Below are 20,138 nucleotides of genomic sequence, written 5' to 3'. Positions count from 1 at the left end.
TCCACCGCCCCAGCCCTTTGAATAGCCGCGGGAGCCCTGGGGAAGTGGCGGGGCTCCGGGGGCTGTTTAAAGGGCCGGGGCGGTAGAAGCAAGGGGAGCCCCAGACTTTTTAAATAGCCCCCTGGGGAAGCTGGGCCACCCTAGTACAGTGCACCAGCAGGGCTTGGGTGCGGGGCCCGATTCAGGGGAATTGGTTGAATTGGCCTAAAGCCGGCCCTGCCCGCAGGAAAGCAAGGAAGTAGCACAGGCTTATCACTGTCCCTGGGTGGGCTTGAACCACCATCCTTTCAGTTAAGAGCCAAACGTGCTGACCCATTGCACCACAGAGACACAGACAGGCCAGGCTGTATGGAGCACAACAGTCAGGAATCAGCTCAGGGTCCGGTCTAGCACATGCATGCAGTGGTTGGACAAGCAACAGCAAGGAACTGGACTGGTGTGGAGTGAAAGATCTGTGGGAAGGAACCGAAAATAGTACTGGGGCTGCAGTACAGGGCTTGCATACACTTTCTTTGGCCTGTTTTGCTGGAAGAGTTAGCAGGGCAAGCTTGTTAGTCACAGGTAAGGGGGTGAGTTTATGCAAATTCTGGACTCTGGGACCACAGCTGGGGTGGGACAGGCACAACTTTTGTGGCACATGCACCCTCTCTGCAACCAACCTTTGTTACTTCACTCCATAACAGCACACACAAAGCAACCTTTTACCTTTCAGTACCAAAATATACTGTAGAAGAAATCTAATAGCATAACTTTAAGATGAGAAACTTCAGTACTAACAACAATTCTAAAGATATTCAAAAATACTTCTGTCTTTAGACACCAGACACAAAATCAATCAGACCAAGAACAAACATCTATTCCTATTTCCCCCACACTTGGGGAGGGGGGGGTTGGAACCCATACCCCTTAATGATGAGTCCTTTCCAGGCGAGGGGCAAGCTCTCAGGCCTCAAATGCCAGGTACAGTTACTCTCTCCTTGATCCAAACTAAACAGGAAAATACACTTGATTACTCCTGCCCCAATAACAAAGAGATGGGGGATCCCACAGCAGCTGAAATGACCATTTGGACAAGCACTCCCCTCATGCAATCTCGGGTGGGTGTAACCATGCAAATGACATCAGCCCCAAAAGGCCTTTACAACAGATCACCAACAGATGGCAGGGTAGAGTTCATACCGACCCTGCTTAAACTAGATTGTGGCAAAGATTAAAAAACACTGAATGTTAAAACTCACCAAACGCGGGTGAATCCATTCTCATTGTCATACCCGCTTCTTAAACTCCACACCTGAACATAGCCCTCACATGGACAACATACCCTCCTAACTCAGTGTCTGCACGTTAACCTTTTACCCCCAGTCAGGGCTATTGCAGATTCTGTATTCCTTATGCCACCCGATCTTAAACCGAACTTCGCACCCCCTGGGTAATCTGTACATTGTTCCCTGATCACCAGAAACTTCTACACCTAAATGCTGTACCGTACACCTTTTTCTTCTTTGAACGTCATCTTACTAAAATGTTGACATTTGTTCGAGATCCCGGCTCCTGTTCCCTTGCAAGGCTTGTGCCTTTGCTCCAGGTTTTAGTCTGCTAATACAGCGGGGGCAGGGTGGGGGCCGATTGAGCCAGAGGCACTTGCCTGCTGCAGACACGGATCAAAGGCTGAACCTCATCCCCCACGAGCTGAAGGCTTAATTGAAAACAGTTTAAGCATTACTCCCGTCTCTGGCACTCAGCTACCCAGCTCCCAATGGGGTCCAAACCCCAAATAGATCCTTTTTACCCTGTAGAAGCTGTAAAAGCCTGTGACCAGGGCAGCTGCCTAGCAGCCGGTGCATATGCCTGCCAGCGTGAGAGCTCGTAAGGCACTAATCCAGATAGAGGTGGCTGGGTGGCAGGGGAGTAAAGAGCCAGCAGAGTGGTGCAGCGGATGCGTGCTGGGCCCATAACCCAGAGGTCAATGGATCAAAGCCATTCTCTGATATACGAGCACTTGTCTCTTTTCCCTCTGGGCCTTCAAGCGATCAAAACCCTCGGCTTGCGGGCCCAGCTCTGTCTGCCATGTGCCTGGGCAGCAGCAGGACAGTCTCAAGAGAGCAGCTCCCACCCATTATCTCTTGTAGTGGAAAGGAAGTAGAATTGTGGTTGGACTTTTGCTATTTCTGTTCAGGGAGTCAGTGGCTGTGAGGCAACCCTTACTGATAATGGCAGGGGAAGAGTTCTCTCTTCTGCATTGATGCTGCAATTTTTTATTGTGCCCTTTCTCTCCCCCTTCAATGCAGGCAGGTAGGCTTGGTGGCTTGGGGATGTGGGTCAAGCCTGGTTTCTTTTGGCAGACACCTGGTTGAGAACTGGTGCTCTATGGTCTTGTCTAAACTGACCAGCCCTAATGTCTGTTGCCTCGTCTCATACTTTGGAAGCCTTTTATTTACCCCTTTCCACTGCAAAAACGACTATTTAGTCCTACTCTTTCTTTCCAAGCTGCTAACCAGTTACTGATCCATGAGAGGGCCCCAGCCATCTGGAGTAGCTTGTGACTGTGAGTGGCAACCTCAGGGCAGATTGTTAAGAAGCAGAGCACAATCCCCAAACTGGTTGTGTGTTCTAGACTTACGTTTCACCAAGTGTCAGATTCTGGATGACACCCCTTTTATGACTTTTTAAAGCAAACTTGCTATTTTTGCATCATTTGAGCGTTCTATGCAGAGGACTAGAAATGTTTCTATTAACCTGAATGTTAGATCATTTTAACATTGGCTGGAATCACAATGTTAAATTAGTTCTTATGACTTTAATAACTGATACTTCCTCTATCTCAGGACTAGCTATTAAACTGATTTTTGGACTAGGGAGATGGAATAGCAGCTTCCTCCATCCCTTGCACACATCACCCTGTTACTGTGGCACTGAAACCCCAGGAGCGGTGGACCTCCCTATGGGGAGAATATCGTGGTTGAAGAGCAGCGAAGAAAAATGGTGTTGTCTGTGTTCCCATTTGGTTTGTTCTGAGTATGGTTTTGAGTCGTTTGTAACTCTTTCATCAGTTATTAGTAACATCTTATTATCAGGCCTCTGAACTGAAAGGCTGCTCTTGCAGGTTTTACTTTGTCGTTGTTTGTAGGTCAAACAGCCGCTTTCTTAGGCCTCGTCTACACTACGCATTTAAACCGAATTTAGCAGCATTAAAACGAATTAACCCTGCACCCGTCCACACAATGAAGCCCTTTATATCGATATAAAGGGTTCTTAATACCGATATCTGTACTCCTCCCCGACGAGGGGAGTAGCGCGGAAATCGGTATTGCCATGTTGGATTAGGGTTAGTGTGGCCGCAATTCAATAGTATTGGCCTCCGGGCGGTATCCCACAGTGCACCCTTGTGACCACTCTGGAAAGCAATCTGAACTCGGATGCACTGGCCAGGTAACAGGAAAAGCCCCGCGAATTTTGAATTTCATTTCCTGTTTGCCCAGCATGGAGCTCTGATCAGCACAGGTGGCGATGCAGTCCTAAACCCAAAACGAGCTCCAGCGTGGACCGTCTGGGAGGTACTGGATCTGATCGCTGTATGGAGAGACAAATCTGTTCTATCAGAGCTCCGTTACAGAAGACGAAATGACAAAGCATTTGAAAAAATCTCCAGGCTATGATAGACAGAGTCCACAGCCAGGACTCAGCACAGTGCTGCGTGACAAGCGTAACGGAAAGCCAAAGAATCGAATGGACGTTCATGGAGGGAGGGAGGGGAGACTGAGGACTCCAGCGATCCCACAGTCCCCGCAGTCTTTGAAAAGCATTTGCATTCTTAGCTGAGCTCCCAATGCCTGAACAGTCAAACACATTTTCCCAAGTGTTTCAAGGGACCCTGGAGCTAGGCAAAGGGGTCCAACGGGCAGGGCCCCTGGAGCTAGGTTTAGGGGCCCCAGAGATAGGGCCCCTTGAGCTAGAGTTGGGGGACCCATGCATAGGGCCCCTTGACCTAAGGTAAAGGGCCCCATGGGTAGGGCCTCTGAAGCTAGGGTTAGGGGACCCAGGTGTACAGGGCCTGCAAATAGGGTTAAGGGTCCCACGAGAAGGGACCTTGGAGCTAGGGTTAGGGGCCCCACGGGAAGGGCCGTTGGAGCTAGGGTTAGGGTTCCCACATGTAGGGACCCTGGAGCTAGGGCTAGGAGCCCCAGGGACGGGGCCACAGGAGCAAGGGTTGGGGATCCCAGGGGTGGGGTGCCTGGAGCTAGTGTTCGGGTGTCTAGGGGTGGGGCCCCTGGAGCTAGGGTTAGCGGCCCCATGGGCAGGGCACCTTGAGCAGGGGTTTGGATCCCCAGCAATGGGGCCTCTGGAGCAAGGGTTAGGGGTCCAAGGGGTGGGACCCATGGAACTAGGGTTAGGGGTCCCACTGGTAGGGCCCCTGAAGCTAGAGTTAGGGGACCCAGGGGTAGGGCCCATGCAGCTAGGGTTTGGAGCCCCAGAGATGGGGCCCATGGAGCTAGGGATAGGGGTTCCAGGAGTGGGGCCCCTGGAACTAGGGTTAGAGGCCCCACGGGTAGGGCCCCTGAAGGTAGGGTTAGGCACCGCAGGGGTAAGGCCCCTGGAGCTAAGATTAGGGGTCCCACGGGTAGGTCCCCTGGAGCTAGGATTATGGGTCAAATGGGCACGAAGCCAGGAGCTAAGGTTAGAGCTCCCACAGGTAGGACCTCAGGAGCTAGGGTTAGGGGCCCCACGGATAGGGCCCCTGGAGCTTGGGTTAGGGATCCTAAGGGAAGGGCCTCTGGAGCTAGGGTTAGGTGCCCCACGGGCAGGAGCCCAGGAGCTAGATGTAGGGGCCCCAAGGATGGGGCTCCTGGAGCTATGGTTAAGGTCCCCACGGGTAGGGCCCATGGAGCTAAGGCTAGGGGCCCCATGGGGAGGTCCCATAGAGCTAGGGTTAGGGTCCCCACGGGTAGGGTCCCTGGAGATAGGGTCAGGGGCCCCAGGGATAGAGCCCCTGGAGCTAGTGTCAGGGACTCTAACCCCCAGATGGCAAAGTTAGTTGTCTGACCGCGAGAGAGACAGGCAACACCAGCAAGGTCCGATCAAAAGCTCTTTATTGACAAGTGCATGCATCAATATAGAGCAGCTCGTCTCCCGAGAGAACCAGCCTGCTCTTTAAATCTTAGTATAAGCCTATATAGACAGTTCTGTCGCGTCATAAATTATTCACTGGAGCAACCCACTCCCTTCTTTTAACAACTAGAAACTAGACACCTTTAGTATACATACATACCTAAAGTTAGAAATGTAGGGGAGTTAAAAAGAAACAACGAACAAAACCAGGGAATGAAAACAAGGAGGCTGGGAAACTAGGGCTCTTATCAGTTCTTCGAAGGAGCTGCCCTAACACAGCACATCTGGTACTATGCCAGGAATGCAGCTTCTCGCTTATCTCACTTTTTCCCAGCGCTTGTGAGACATGCTGCTGCTTCTCAGTGTTTTCCACTCAGGAATTACCCAAAAACCTCTGTTAGCCTGACTTTGGTCAGGTTGGCATACCTGGTTTTGTCTGCAATATCTTTATTCAGGCCTAACACTAGGGATAGGGGCCCCAGGAGTACGGTTCCTGGAGCTAGGACTGGGGTCCCAAGGGGTATGCCCCCTGGAGCTAAGGATAGGGGTCACAAAAGTAGGGCCTTTGGAGCTAGGGATAGGGGCCCAACGGGTGGGGTCCCTGACGCTAGGGATAGGAGCCCCATGGATAGGGCCCCTGGAACTAGGGTTAAGGGCCCCAGGGATGGGTCCCCTGAAGCTAGGGTAAAGAGTCCCAGGGGTGGGGCGCCTGGAGATAGGTTTAGGGGCCCGACGGGTATGGCCCCTGCAGCTAGGGTTAGGGGCCCCAATGGTAGGGCCCCTGGAGCTAGGTTTGGGGGTCCCACGGGTAAGGACTCTGTAGCTAGGGTTAGATCCCCATGGGTTGGGCCGCTGGAGCTAGGGTTAGAAGCCATAGGGATGGGGCCCTTGGAGCTAGGGTTAGGGGTACTGGGGGTCAGGCCCCTGGAGCTAGGGTTAGGGGCCCACGCATATGGCATCTGGAGCTAGGGTTAGGGGACACAGGGGTAAGGCCCCTATAGCTAGGGTTAGTGGTCGCATGGGTAGGGCCTCTGGAGCTAGGGTTAGGGGCCCCACAGGAAGGGACCCTAGAGTTTGGATTAGGGGCCCCAGGGCTGGGGCTCATGGTGCTAGGGTTAGGGGTCCTAGGGGTGGGCCCTGGACCTAGGGATAGGGGTCCTAGTGGTGGCGTGCCTGGAGCTATGGTTAGGGGCCCCAGGGGTAGAGGCCATGGACCTAGGGTTAGGGGGTCCCACGGGTTGGGACACTGGAGCTAGGGACAGGGGCCCCATTGGTAGGGCCCCTGGAAATTGGGTTAGTGGTTCCATGCGTAGAGCCCCTGTAGCTAGTGTTAGTGGGCGCATGGCTAAGGCCCTTGGAGATAGGATTTGGAGCCCCAGGGACTTGGCCCTTGAGCTAGGGTTAGTGTTCGCGTGGGTGGGGCCCCTGGAGCTAGTGTTTGGGTTTCCAGGGGGTGGGGGCTATGGAGCTAGGGCTAAGGACCCCATGGGTAGGGCCTCTTTAGCTAAGGTAAGGGCCCTACGGGCAGGGTGCCTGGAGCAAGCGTTAGGGGGCCCACAGGTAGGGCCCTTGGAACTAGGGTTAGGAGCCCCAGGGAGAGGGCCCCTGGAGATAGGGTTAGTGGTGCAAGGGGTAGGGCCCCTGGATCTTTGGTAACGGACCCAAGGGGTAGGGCCCCGGAAGCTAAGGTTAGGGGTCCCATAGGTAGGGCCATTGGAGCTAGGATTATGATTCCCACATGTAGGGCCCCTGGAGCTAGGGTTAGGGTTCCCAGGGGTGGGGCCTCTGGACCTAGTGTTAGGGGCACCACGAGGACGGCCTCTGGAGCTAGGGTAAGGTCCCACGGGTAGAGCCCTTGGAGCTAGGGTTAGGGGAACCACGGGTAGGGCCCCTGGAGCTAGGGGAAGAAGCCCCACGAGTAGGGCCCCTAGAGCTGGGTTAGGGAAACCAGGGATGGGGCCCCTGGAGGTAGGGTTAGGGCCCCAAGGGTTAGAGCCCCTGGAGTTTCCATTAGGGGTCCCATGGGTAGGATCCCTGGAGCTAGGGTTAGGAGCCCTAGGAGTAGATCCTCTGGAGCTGGGGATATGAGCCTCAGTGGTAGGGCCCCTGGAGCTAGGGTTAGGGGTCTCACGGGTAAGGCCTCTGGAACTAGGGTTAGGGGCCCACAGGTAGGAGCCCTGCAGTTAGGGTTAGGAGTCCCACTGGTAGGGCCCCTGGAGTGAGGGTTAGGGGCCCCACGGGTTGGGCCCCTGGAGCTAGAGTTAGGGGCCCCAGTGGTAGGGCCCCCGGAGCAAGTGTTAGAGACCTTACGGTTAGGGCCCCTGGAGCTAGGGTTAGGGGCCTCACGGGTAGGGTCTAAGGAGTTAGGGTTACGATCCCAATGGGTAGGGCCCCTGGAGCTATAGTTTGGGACCCTATGAGCAGGGTCCCTAAAGCTAGGGTTAGGGGCCCCAGGGATGGGGCACCTGGAGCTAGGTTTAGGGGCCCCACGGGTATGGCCCCTGAAGCTAGGGTTATGGGCTCCAGGAGTAGGGCCCCTGGAGCTAGGGTGAGGTTTCCCAAGGGTAAGGCCCCTGGAGCTAGAGATAGGGGCCCCATGGGTAGAGTCCCTGGAGCTAGGGTTAGGGACCCCACGGGTAGGGCCCCTGGAGCTAGGTTTAGGGGCCCCACGGGTATAGTCCCTGGAGCTAGGGTTAGGGACCCAATGGTAGGGCCCATGGAACTAGGTTTCGGGGTCCCACGGGTAAGGACTCTGTAGCTAGGGTTAGGGGTCCCATGGCCTGGGCCCATGAAGCTATGGTTAGAGGCTGCAGGGATGGGGCCCGTGGAGTTAGGGTTAGGGGTACCAGGGGTCGGGTCCCTGGAGCTAGGGTTAGGGGCCCCACAGGTAGGGACCCTGGACTCTGGATGAGGGGCCCCAGGGGTGGGGCTCATGGTGCTAGGGTTAGGGGTCCTAGGATTGGGCCCCTGGAGCTAGGGTTAGCGATCTTATTGGTGGGGAGCCTGGAGCTAGGGTGAGGCGCCCTACGGTTAGGTCACCTGGATCTAAATTTAGGGGTCCCATGGGTAGTGCCTCTGGATCTAGGGTTAGGGGCCCCATGGGTAGCGCACCTGCAGCTAGGGTTATGGGCCCCATGGGTAGGGGCCCTGGAGCTAGGTTTGGGGGTCCCACGGGTAAGGACTCTGTAGCTAGGGTTAGATCCCCATGGGTTGGGCCCCTGGAGCTAGGGTTAGAAGCCATAGGGATGGGGCCCTTGGAGCTAGGGTTAGGGGTACTGGGGGTCAGGCCCCTGGAGCTAGGGTTAGGGGCCCACGCATATGGCATCTGAAGCTAGGGTTAGGGGACACAGGGGTAAGGCCCCTATAGCTAGGGTTAGTGGTCGCATGGGTAGGGCCTCTGGAGCTAGGGTTAGGGGCCCCACAGGAAGGGACCCTAGAGTTTGGGTTAGGGGCCCCAGGGCTGGGGCTCATGGTGCTAGGGTTAGGGGTCCTAGGGGTGAGCCCTGGACCTAGGGATAGGGGTCCTAGTGGTGGGGTGCCTGGAGCTACGGTTAGGGGCCCCAGGGGTAGAGGCCATGGACCTAGGGTTAGGGGTCCCACGGGTTGGGACACTGGAGCTAGGGACAGGGGCCCCATTGGTAGGGCCCCTGGAAATTGGGTTAGTGGTTCCAAGCGTAGAGCCCCTGTAGCTAACGTTAGCGGGCGCATGGCTAAGGCCCTTGGAGATTGGATTTGGGGCCCCAGGGACTTGGCCCTTGAGCTAGGGTTAGTGTTCGCGTGGGTGGGGCCCCTGGAGCTAGTGTTTGGGTTTCCAGGGGGTGGGGTCTATGGAGCTAGGGCTAAGGACCCCATGGGTAGGGCCTCTTTAGCTAAGGTAAGGGCCCTACGGGCAGGGTGCCTGGAGCAAGTGTTAGGGACCCCACGGGTAGGGCCCTTGGAACTAGGGTTAGGAGCCCCAGGTATGGGGCCCCTGGAGCGAGGGTTAGGGGATGCAGGGGTGGGGTCCCTGGAGCTTGGGTTAGGGGCCCCATGGAGAGGGCCCCTGGAGATAGGGTTAGTGGTGCAAGGGGTAGGGCCCCTGGATCTTTGGTAATGGACCCAAGGGTTAGGGCCCCGGAAGCTAAGGTTAGGGTCCCATAGGTAGGGCCATTGGAGCTAGGATTATGATTCCCACATGTAGGGCCCCTGGAGCTAGGGTTAGGGTTCCCAGGGGTGGGGCCTCTGGACCTAGTGTTAGGGGCACCACGAGGACGGCCTCTGGAGCTAGGGTAAGGTCCCACAGGTAGAGCCCTTGGAGCTAGGGTTAGGGGAACCACGGGTAGGGCCCCTGGAGCTAGGGGAAGAAGCCCCACGAGTAGGGCCCCTAGAGCTGGGTTAGGGAAACCAGGGATGGGGCCCCTGGAGGTAGGGTTAGGGCCTCAAGGGTTAGAGCCCCTGGAGTTTCCATTAGGGGTCCCATGGGTAGGATCCTTGGAGCTAGGGTTAGGAGCCCTAGGAGTAGATCCTCTGGAGCTGGGGATATGAGCCTCAGTGGCAGGGTCCCTGGAGCTAGGGTTAGGGGTCTCACGGGTAAGGCCTCTGGAACTAGGGTTAGGGGCCCACAGGTAGGGGCCCTGCAGTTAGGGTTAGGGGTCCCACTGTTAGGGCCCGTGGAGCGAGGGTTAGGGGCCCCACGGGTTGGGCCCCTGGAGCTAGAGTTAGGGTCCCCAGGGAAGGAGTCCCTGGAGCTAGGGTTAGGGGCCTCACAGGTAGGGTCTAAGGAGTTAGGGTTAGCAGCCCAATGGGTAGGGCCCCAGTAGCTAGTGTTAGGGGCCCCAGGGGTAGAGCCCTGTAGCTGGGTTGAGAGGTTTATTTAAAGTAGACATACATCTTTTAAGATCTGCTTCAGAAATGCTAATGTTGATATAAGCAAAAGTCTTCATAGTGTTCCCCTGGTCGTCTTTCCTGATAACAATTTCCGCATCTGTAACATTTCCAAACTTGCTGAATCTTTCCTGCAGTTCAGCCTCAGATACTGTATGGCTAAGTCCTCCAACATATAAACGTTTTAAAACTTGTTTTTTCTCCATAATAAAAAGTCAGACTGTTTCATTTAGGATGTATGTTTTATCCTTCGCACATGTCCAGCCAGGAAAGGGTAGGGCCTCTGGAGCTAGGGTTAGGATCCCAATGGGTAGGGCCCCTGGAGCTATAGTTTGGGGCCCTACGAGCAGGGTCCCTAAAGCTAGGGTTAGGGGCCCCAGGGATGGGGCACCTGGAGCTAAGTTTAGGGGCACCATGGGTATGACCCCTGCAGCTAGGGTTAGGGCCCTAAGCAGTAGGACCCCTGGAGTTTGGGTTAGGGGTCCCACGTGAAGGGCCTCTGGAGATAGCGTTAGTGGCCTGACTGGTAGGGCCCCTGCAGCTAAGGATAGGGGCCCCAGGTTGAAGGGCCCCTGCACCTAGGGATAGGGGCCCTACGGGTAAGGCCCCTGGAGTTAGGGTTAGGGGCCACACAGTTAGGGCCTCTGGAGCTATGGTTAGGGGCTTCACGTGTAAGGCCCCTGGAGCTAGGTTTACGGGCCCCATGGGTAGGGCCTCTGGAGCTAGGGTTAGTGGCCCCAGGTATGGGGCACTTGGAGTTACTGTTAGGTGCTCCACGGATGGGACCCCTGGATTTAGGATTAGGGACCCCATGGGTATGGCCCCTGGAGCTAGCGTTAGGGGCCCCAGGGGTAGTGCACCTGGAGCTAGGGTTAGGGGTCCCACAGGTAGGGACTCTGGAGCTATGGTTTGGGACCCCTTGGGCAGTGTCCCTATAGCTAGGGTTAGGTGCCCAGGGATGTGGCCCATGGAGCAAAGGTTAGGGGTCCCAGGGGTGGGGCCCCAGGAGCTAGGGTTAGAGATCTCACGCTTAAGGCCTCTGGAGCTAGGATTAGGGGCCCACTCATAGGGCCCCTGAAGCAAGGGCTATGGGCCCCACTGGTTGGGCACCTGGAGCTATTGTTCGGGGCCCCAGGGATGGAGCCTCTGGAGCTAGGGTTAGGGGCCCATGGGTATGGCAACTGGAGCTAGAGTAAGGGGCACGGGGTAGGGCCCCAGGAGCCAGGGTTAGGGGCCCCACGGATAGGGACCCTGGTGGAGTAGGGACTATCTGTGTGGGAGATGGGAGAGCAGGGGGTGACGTAAGGTGAGGGACAGGACCTAAGCCTGTAACTCGAGCTAGGCAGCGGGGAGGGGTCAGCACCTTTGCCTGGGAAGCTGGACACAGGAAGGGGCCGGCTGGAGGGAGTTAGTTCAGTTTTCGTTTGGAGCTGGGTTATTGAAATTCAGGGATTCCCAAACTGGGAACTAAGCTTTCTGAACCCCCAGAAGGACTCGATCGAGAGGTCCTGGTTGTGCCCAAAAGCTCTGCTGTATCCTTCGTTCCTGTTGGCCAAAAAAACCTTTTGTTTTACTGGCTGACTGAGTCACTGTGTGTCCCAGGAAGAGGGGTGCAGGACCGGATTCCCCCACACTCCGTCTGGGTGTAGCAGAAAATGTTTAATAACGTGAGATAAACAACATAGCATTAAATTGGGAAAACACCTCAATTAGGCCGTGCCCTTTTCCCTGGGCTCTTGAGTCTAGCAATCCCCAAATCACCCCAAGACTCCAAAGTCCAATACCTCAAATGTTTCAAGAGTTCAGCAACCCCAAAATCACCCACAGTTGCGCAACCCCAGAGTTCAAGAGTCTATCTGCAGGGTTTTCCCCCCTGCCAGCCTGGGTAGAAAGGAGCACTTTACGTGGTCCACTGCTGACTGCCCTGCCTCTCTGTGGGATTCTGCTTCCGCCTTCCCCATGAACTACTCAGCTCCGTCCACCAACTACTCTGTTCTGCCAGCTGACCAGTGATCTGCTCCAGCTGTCTTAAAAAACTACTCAGCTCATCTCACTCCATGGGCTATTCCAACCATCCCACAAACTGTTTCTCTCTGTCAGCTACTCTGCTCTACATTATAACTTCAGACTCCTTTACTGGCTAACAAAGCTCTTTAGTAATTCCAGCTCAGAAACCTAGAGCTTCAATTGCTAAAAGACTAAAATTTCAGCTTTACTCTTCAACTGCTAAAAGAAAAGAAAGTGCAATTCATGTTTTTGGTTCACCCAAGGAGCCCACTCCCTTGTCTAGCGAGTGCCACACAATTGATGGTGAGAATCCCTGTCTCAAAGCAGTTTCACAGTTCCTCATCCACACAATCAGGGTGACAACACTCCACATCTCATGCCCCAACAACAAATAAACCGGGGATACCACAGCTGCCAAAGCAGCCATCCCAGGCTGTCGTTGCTGTGTTAGGAGGGGTGGGTGTGCCTATGCAAACACGATCAGCCCCTGAAATTCTTTTCTACACTCTCCATAATTCACCACCAGATGTCAAGGTAGAGTTCATCCTGCTTCTGCTTACATAGGTATCTGTGCTCCCCACAACCCCCTAATCCCACCGGGACCCATCTAGCCTGGATAAAGGTATCTGTGCTCCCCACAAACCTCTAAGCCCCCCAGGGAACCCGCAAGCCCAGATGTAGGCATCTGTACGCCCCACAAACCCCCTAATACCCACAGGACCCCTCCAGCCTGTAGGTAGGTATCTGTGACCCCCAGAGCCACACAAAGACCCTCAGGACCCCTACAGCATGGATGTTTGTATCTGTGACCCCCACAAAGCGCCTAAGCTACCCAGGGACCCCTACAATCGGGATGTAGGTATCTGTTCCCCCCAAAACACCTAATCCCCCCCGAGACCCCTCCAGCCTAGACATAGGTATCTCAGACCCCACAACCCTCCTAAGACCCCCGAAACCCCTCCAGCCTAGACGCAGGTATCTGTGCCCTTCACAAACCCCCTAGGCCACGATGGGACCCCTCCAGCCTCGACATAGTTATCTGAGCTCCCCCCACCCCCCCAAGGCCCCCAGGACCCCTCTTTCCTGGATGAAGGTATCTGTGCCCCCCACAAACCCCTAAGCCCCACCAACATCCCTATAGCCTGGAAGTAGGTATCTGTGCACCCTCACAAACCCACTGATCCTCCCAGCGATCCTACAGCATGGACATAGGTATCTGTACCCCAAAATGCCCCAAAGCAACCCTGGAACCCCTACAGCCTCGAAATAGGTATCTGTGCCCCCCCTACAACTCTCAAATACCCCCACAACCCCTCCAGCCTGGAAGTAGATATTTGTGACCTCCAGGAACCCCCTAAGCCCTCACCAGGGCTTCTCCAGCCTGGACATAGGTATCTCTGCCTCCCACAAGCCCCGTAAGACCCATAGGTCCCCCACCAGCCTGGTTGTAGCTATGTGTATGCCACACAAACCCCCTAAGCTCCCCAGGGCCCCCTCCAACCAGGACATAGGTATCTGCACAACCACAACTCTTTAAGTCCCCCAGGGATCCCTCCAGACCATGCATAGGTTTCTGTGCCTCTCACCAACTCCCTAAACCCCCAGGGACCACTACAGCTTGGACGTATGTGTCTGTGCTCACCACAACCCCCTAAGCCATCCAGGGACCTCTCCAGCCCGGATGTAGATATTTGTGTCCCCTATGAAGTCCCTAATCCCCACCGGAATCCCTCCAGCCTAGACGTAGCTATCTGTGCCCCTCACTACCCCTAAGCCCCAGCAGGGATCTCTACAGCCTCTACGAAGGTGTGATGCTCTGTGCATTACCCTGCGTGGCCACACAGTGTCACTGTTGCTCCATGCGGGAAATGCTCTGTGCATTACCCTGCGTGGCCACACGGTGTCACTGTTGCTCCATGTGGGAAATGCTCTGGGCATTACTGTGATGGAGTAGGGACTGTCTGTGTGGGGGATGGGAGAGCAGGGGGTGATTTTAGGACCGGACACGTGCTCAGCCTGAAACGTGAGCTAGGCAGGGGGGAGGGGTCAGCACCTTTGCCAGGGAAGCTGGACACAGGAAGGGGCCGGCTGGAGGGAGTTAGTTTAGTTTCGGTTTTGGTCTAGGTGGTTGGAATTCAGGGAATCCAAAACTGGGAGTTAAGTTTCCTGAACCTCCAGAAGGACTCGATTGAGGGGTCCTGCTTGTGCCTCCAAACTCTGCTGTATCCTTCAGTTCTGCTGTCCAATAAACCTTCTGTTTTACTGGCTGGCTGAGAGTCACCTTGTGTCCCAGGAAGAGAGGTGCAGGATCGGACTCCCCCACACTCCGTGACAGACCCTCAGCCCTTCCGGGACCCCTGTAGCCTGAACGTAGGTATCTGTGCCCCCCCACCAAACACTAAGACCCCTGTAGACCCCTCCATCCTGAGCTTAGGTATCTGTGCCCCCTCACAAGCCCCCTAAGCCCCCCAGGGACCTATACAGCCAGAACATTGTTATCTGTGCCCCATATAGACTCCATAAGCCCCCCAGGACACTCCAGTGTGCACGTAGGTATATGTGCCCCTCAGAAACCCCCTAACCGCCCAGGAAACCCTACAGCCTAAATGTAGGTATTTGTACCCCCACGACCCCCCATCCCCCCGCCGGGACATCTACAATCTGGATGTAGATATCTGTGCCCCTCACAAAACCTCTAATCGCCCCTGGGACCAATACAGCCTGGACATACATATCTGTGCCCACTCGAACCCCTAAGACCCCCTGGTACCCCTACAGCCGGGACACAGGTATCCTGGGCCCCCAAAAATCCCCTAAGACTCCCAGGATGCCTCCAGCCTGGACGTAGGTATCTATGCCCCCCATGAACCCCCTAAACCCCACTGGGACCCCTAGATCCTGGAGATTGGTATCTGTGTCCCCCCAAAAACTCTCTAAGCCCCCCAGGGACCCCTACAGCCTGGACGTAGTTATCTGTGCACCTCAAGGCCCCTAAGATCCCTCGGACCCCTACAGCCTGGATGTAGGTGTGACGGTGCTCCCTGTGGGAGCCAGCTGAGGTCACTTAATCAGGGTGAACTGCAAACAAAACAGGGCAGACAAATCCCAAATGCTGGTGGTGATTTCAATACTTAGATTTACCAAGCCAGCACAAAGCAGCTTCTGTAGTACCTCACTGGTTACTTAGAAGTTTAAGCCACGCAGTTCCCTTAAAGTACCCAGCCTCAGGCCTCCGTCCAGACACACCTGTCAGATATGATGATGATTCCTGAAAATCTTACTTCATCATATAAAAGAAAAGATTCTTCCAATCCCAAAGCATCAGCCACATACTCAGGATCTATTACAACTTAGATCTTACCTAAAATACATGCTATAGCCAATTCTTATTAAGTAAGCTAAAATGTATTAGAAAAGAAAAGAGAGAGAATGTTGGTTAAAAGATTAATAGACATATAGACTTGAATTCAATTCTTGAGGTTCAGATACATAGTAGAGGTGAGCTTGTAGTAGCCAAAAGTCCTTTTTGAAATAGTCCATAGGTTATAGTCCAATTTCCATATTCAGGGTGGCTCCAGTCAATGACTGGGGATCACAATCCTTGTGGCTTAAGGTTTCCCCGTCTTGAAACCCAAAGCAGATATGAGATGAAGAAGGATAGTGTCCCAGGCTTCTTATACATTTCCAGCAGCCTTTCGGCCTGAGAAAACAATAGGCTTAGCTCTCCTTCCAAACATCCTGGCAATTAGTACAGGGTAATTTATTCATTAAACAGTTCAAATAGAGGTTAGCACAACCTTCAAAGAGACACATAGACAATAATACTATTTCACTCAAGTACCATCATAAATGTTAATATTCCTTTTTTGCTCTTTGAATTAAAATTATAGCAACAGACAAGACTTGTTTGCTTACATCACAAGACCTGAGCAAAAATCTCCCCTTCTACTTCTAACAATGCAGACTTGCATTTCAAAGCTCTGTTCATTTACATATCTTGCTAAGCAGTTCTTAAGGTTCACCCATGGGTCAGGTCAGTCGGTGAGGTGAGTTAATTAACTCTTTCTGGCCCTGTCACCTTTCAATGAGATATTAGATTATACTTATAATGTCACAGTGGTGGTGAGTCGACTGCTGCAGCTCCCCGTAGACTCTGCCTGCATCTCTCACCAAGCTGGAGTACAGCAGACAAAGGGAGAGCACTCGATGTGTTGCATCTACACTAGACGCGATATATCGACCCCGTGGATCGATCGCTGCCCACCGATTCGGCAGGTGGTATAGACATACCTCGAGTATCTGGTGATCAGAGCTGGACTCCGGAGGGGGACACATTGAAGGAACTCAGGGGTTAAGGTGCCTCTATTGTCAACTGTCAGGGCTGCTGTAGCTCAGAGGAGGGTGCTTGACTACCTGGCAGGCTTAGGTGCCGCAAGCCTGGGAGGCGGGAGAAGTGAAGCGGTCACGGTGTGCTTGGGGTGCTCGTGCTCGGAGCAGGGGTGAGCTGGGGCGAGGGGGGGGTGCTGCAGGGCAGAGCGGGGGAGTTGCCACAAGAGGGGCGCCTCAGGGTGGAGGAGGGAGCTGCCACGGGTGGGGCGCCTTAGGGCGGGGGCGCGGGGGAGGAGGGCGCAAGGTGGAAGTTTCGCCTACGGCATGAAACATCCTTGCACGGGCCCTGCCCCATGCCCTGCCTGCAGCCAGCCCTGCACCCCCTGCCCTGCCCGGCCCGCAGCCAGCCTCTGTCTCCATCCAGCCCTGCACCTTCTGCCCTGCCCGCACCAGCCGCATCCTCCCTGCCCTGCCTGCATCCAGCCGCACAGCCAGCCCCTGACACACCCCCTGCCCTGTCTCCAGCCAACTCCTGCCGCTCCCCCCTGTGGCCCTGCCCAAAGCCAGCCAGCCCCCACACACCCCCAGCCTGCACCAGCCCTGCACCCCCTGTCTGCAGCCAGCCCCGCACCCCCTACCCTGTCTCCAGCCAACCCCTGATGCACCCCCCAGCCTGAAGCCAGCCAGCCCCGCATCCCTTGCCCTGCCTGCAGCCAGACCCTACCTCCAGCCAACTCCATGTCCACTGGTGCCCTGCAGTTCCCAGGGCAGTAACCATGCACATCTGCTTCAATGAAGGGGGCAGGAAGCAGCTGGGACCCACACATGTGCACACTCTTGGGTGACCAGACAGCAAATGTGAAAAATCGGGACTGGGGTGGGGGTAATAGAATCCTAGATAAGAAAAAGACCCCAAAAATTGGACTGTCCCTATAAAATCGGGACATCAGGACACCTTAGCACACCCCCAGGACTCCTGAGTTCCATTGCTGGGTTTCCTATTGGTTCCACTGCTGGTTGTTTTCCTTTTCCTGGGGGGACTTTCGGCAAGTTGCTCCACACTCTAGGGCTCTGTCCCCAGCAGTCAAATGGGGATTTCATACTTTCCCGCTATTGGAAAGTGCTGGGAGAATCCCCCAGCAAAAGCTGCTCTGACAGTGCTAAGCAGCATCTGACCATTCAAGGTCAGAGCTCGGTACCTGGGAGGAGTGTTTGGCTCTGGGGTTTCACTTCAGCCCAGTCTAGAGAGAGGGGCCCAACCACGGAGTTTGGCTCAAGAAGACCAAGTGTCCAATTTGTTAAGGGCGTTTTGAATTCCAACCCTGTGCTCCTAAGTGCTTGGTGTCAGTTAAAAATTTTAGAAGCATGCTCTCCACTGCATTTTCCAAATCATTCATGAAAATATTGAATAGTATCGGTTCGCGGACTGATCCCTGCCGGACCCACTAGGTACACCCTCTCTGTTGGACAGCCAAACATGGAGAAGGGCTCCTGGAGTCTGGGCTTTCAACCAGCTCTGCACCAACATTACACTGATTACAGCTGGACTGCATTTCCCTCGTTTGCTTGTGAGAATGTCCCACGGGACTGTGTGAAAAGCCTTAGCAACCCCAAGCTAGATCCCATCTACTGTTTACCCACCTCCACCAGGCCCAAAACCCTGCCAAAGAAGGAAAGAGGATTGGTTTGGAATGATTTGTTCTTGACAAATCCATGCTCACTAGTCCTAAGAACCAAACTATTCTGTAGGTGCTGCTGACAAACTGAGTGCTTAAGAATGTATTGCAGGATCTCTCCAGCAATGGCAGTGAGGCTAGCTAGTCTGTAAGTCTCAGGGGTCTCTTTGTTCCCCTTTTAGAGAAAGGTCCTGTCTTTTTCATGGATGGGAAGATGTTCTTTTTCAGGGATCTCAGATGAGAACTGGGGCATAGCACCTGGTTTGTCAAGGCCACAAAAAAGGAAGCAGGAACCTCTTCTCTCCTGCTGGCAAAGAACCCCAGGTACCTGAAAGACAGGGACTCACATCCCTGAATGGGCTTTTAAAAAGGCACTGGTTAAAGATTGGCCCCGACCATTTCTTGTTTCCATAGACTAGACATTTTAGCAAACTTTAGAATTCCTTGGTGCTAAACACTGTGAAACTCCCCTTTCTCCTTCACAGAGGGCTTTAACGCCCCTTATCTCACTCAGGCTCACAACTGCCCGGAGTTTGAGAACTGTCCCTGTTCCCATTGGACTGATGGTAGGAGCCTGAGGTGCAGAGAAGGGAAGTGACCTACCCAAGGGCCTACACAGTAAGGTGGTGGCAGAGCCAGAAAGAGAAGCCACCAGTCCTGACTCCTGTTCTAACAGACAATAACCCCCCCAGAGGCAGGGATAGAGCTCAGGAATCGAGATGGTGGGGAAATTTCATTGAATCCATTTCTGTCAGAAAATCCCATTCAGGCTAATCCGGTTTGTTTCTCAAAATCATAACAAGTGGGATGAAAGTTCTTTGCAAAAATATTGTATTGCAAAACAAAAGCATCTCCTGTTTGTCAGAGTGTGTTAAATTGTCTCCTCGCACACAAAGAGGAGACACTTAGATCTCAAATATTAGATAAGATGCTTCAGTCTGAGCTAAGTCATTGCTGCTCTTAACAATTTCAAAATAAAAAAATGCAAATAAAATAGACTATTTCAGCTATTCTATTACGTGTTAATCTGCTCTGAGTAAACGTGATAGGACACCTCATATTATGCCCTACTCCTAGTGACACTCTCCAATGGATCCCCATCCTCCACCCACCGTCAGGTAGGTAAGAGCGGATCATTATTATTTCTACTTGAAAGAGGGAGAAGCTAAGGCTGAGAAAGGAGAATTGACTTGTTTTAGGTCACACAGCCAGTCAGAGGCAGAGTTGGGAATAGGACCCAAGAGCCCTGATTTTCAAACTACCCATTGGATCTTGAATTTCAGACACTGAATGACCTGAATAAAGTGCTCTCAGATGAGCTCCAGACCAACAACAGTGACAGTAACTATTCAGCAAGTATTTGAGGAGAACTGCAATGTTAGAGAGAATCATGAACTGCTCAGAGACAACTAATGCAGAGAAGCGGCAAAATTCATCAAACATAGAACTGGTTTTGACTTATAAAGAGAAAAACAAGGACCTGAGTCTCCTCCCTGTCAATAGCCCCCTGCTCAGCCAATCAGGGTAGAGACTGAGGATGGGAGGCTGAGGGATCTCACCAGAGAGCCCAAAGGATGGCCCAGGTCACCAGTGGGGATCACTTCCCGAGCAATAGTTCAGCCTCACATTTTTGGGTAGTCCTCCCACAGTGAGAACTGCAGAGCACTGCCCTGCAAAAAACTAAAAAAACCACACACACACTCTCTCTCTCCCCCTCCCTCCTGGTGTTGGGAGGGGAACAGGCAAAAGGACAAAGGAAGCAAGAGAAGAGAAAGGAGGGAGGGAGCGATGGAGGAAGAGGTGAAACAAAAAGGACAAACCCTAATGTCCCCAGTGATTCTAAGGGACAAAATCCCAGGTGCAGAATAAAATTCTGCCTCCTTAAGCTCGTGTTTTCCATGCCTCGAATTCACCTGTCACCAGATGGATCAGACTGAACAGCTTTCAAACCTCCAGGAGGCTCTTACCTTCTAAACAGGGACTGCTGTTTTCTAGTAAAATCACTAAAAGGGAAGGAGAAACCTCGAAAGAGGTTCCTCCTGGTGCTCACGTCCGTGAACCCGAATACTCTCTCAGTCCTCAAAGAGAGACCTGGAGAAGGAGACTTGCTGAAGCAAAGCCACAGGGGTCTCTGAGGTTTTCCTGGCCCCTCACCCC

General features: G+C 53.9%; 1 non-coding gene across 1 annotated transcript; it reads right to left on the bottom strand.

The window, feature by feature from the left end:
• Nucleotides 1-256: 256 nt before the first annotated feature.
• On the bottom strand, nucleotides 257-330 carry TRNAK-CUU (transfer RNA lysine (anticodon CUU)). The gene has a single exon. It is a non-coding gene; the product is annotated as a tRNA-Lys (tRNA).
• Between the last annotated feature and the right edge of the window lie 19,808 nt (nucleotides 331-20,138).

Source organism: Gopherus flavomarginatus, chromosome 16, assembly GCF_025201925.1.
Source record: "Gopherus flavomarginatus isolate rGopFla2 chromosome 16, rGopFla2.mat.asm, whole genome shotgun sequence".
Taxonomy (NCBI): Eukaryota; Metazoa; Chordata; order Testudines; family Testudinidae; genus Gopherus; species Gopherus flavomarginatus.
The sequence above is the reverse complement of the archived record's forward strand: the minus strand, read 5'-3'. Positions and strand labels throughout refer to the sequence as shown.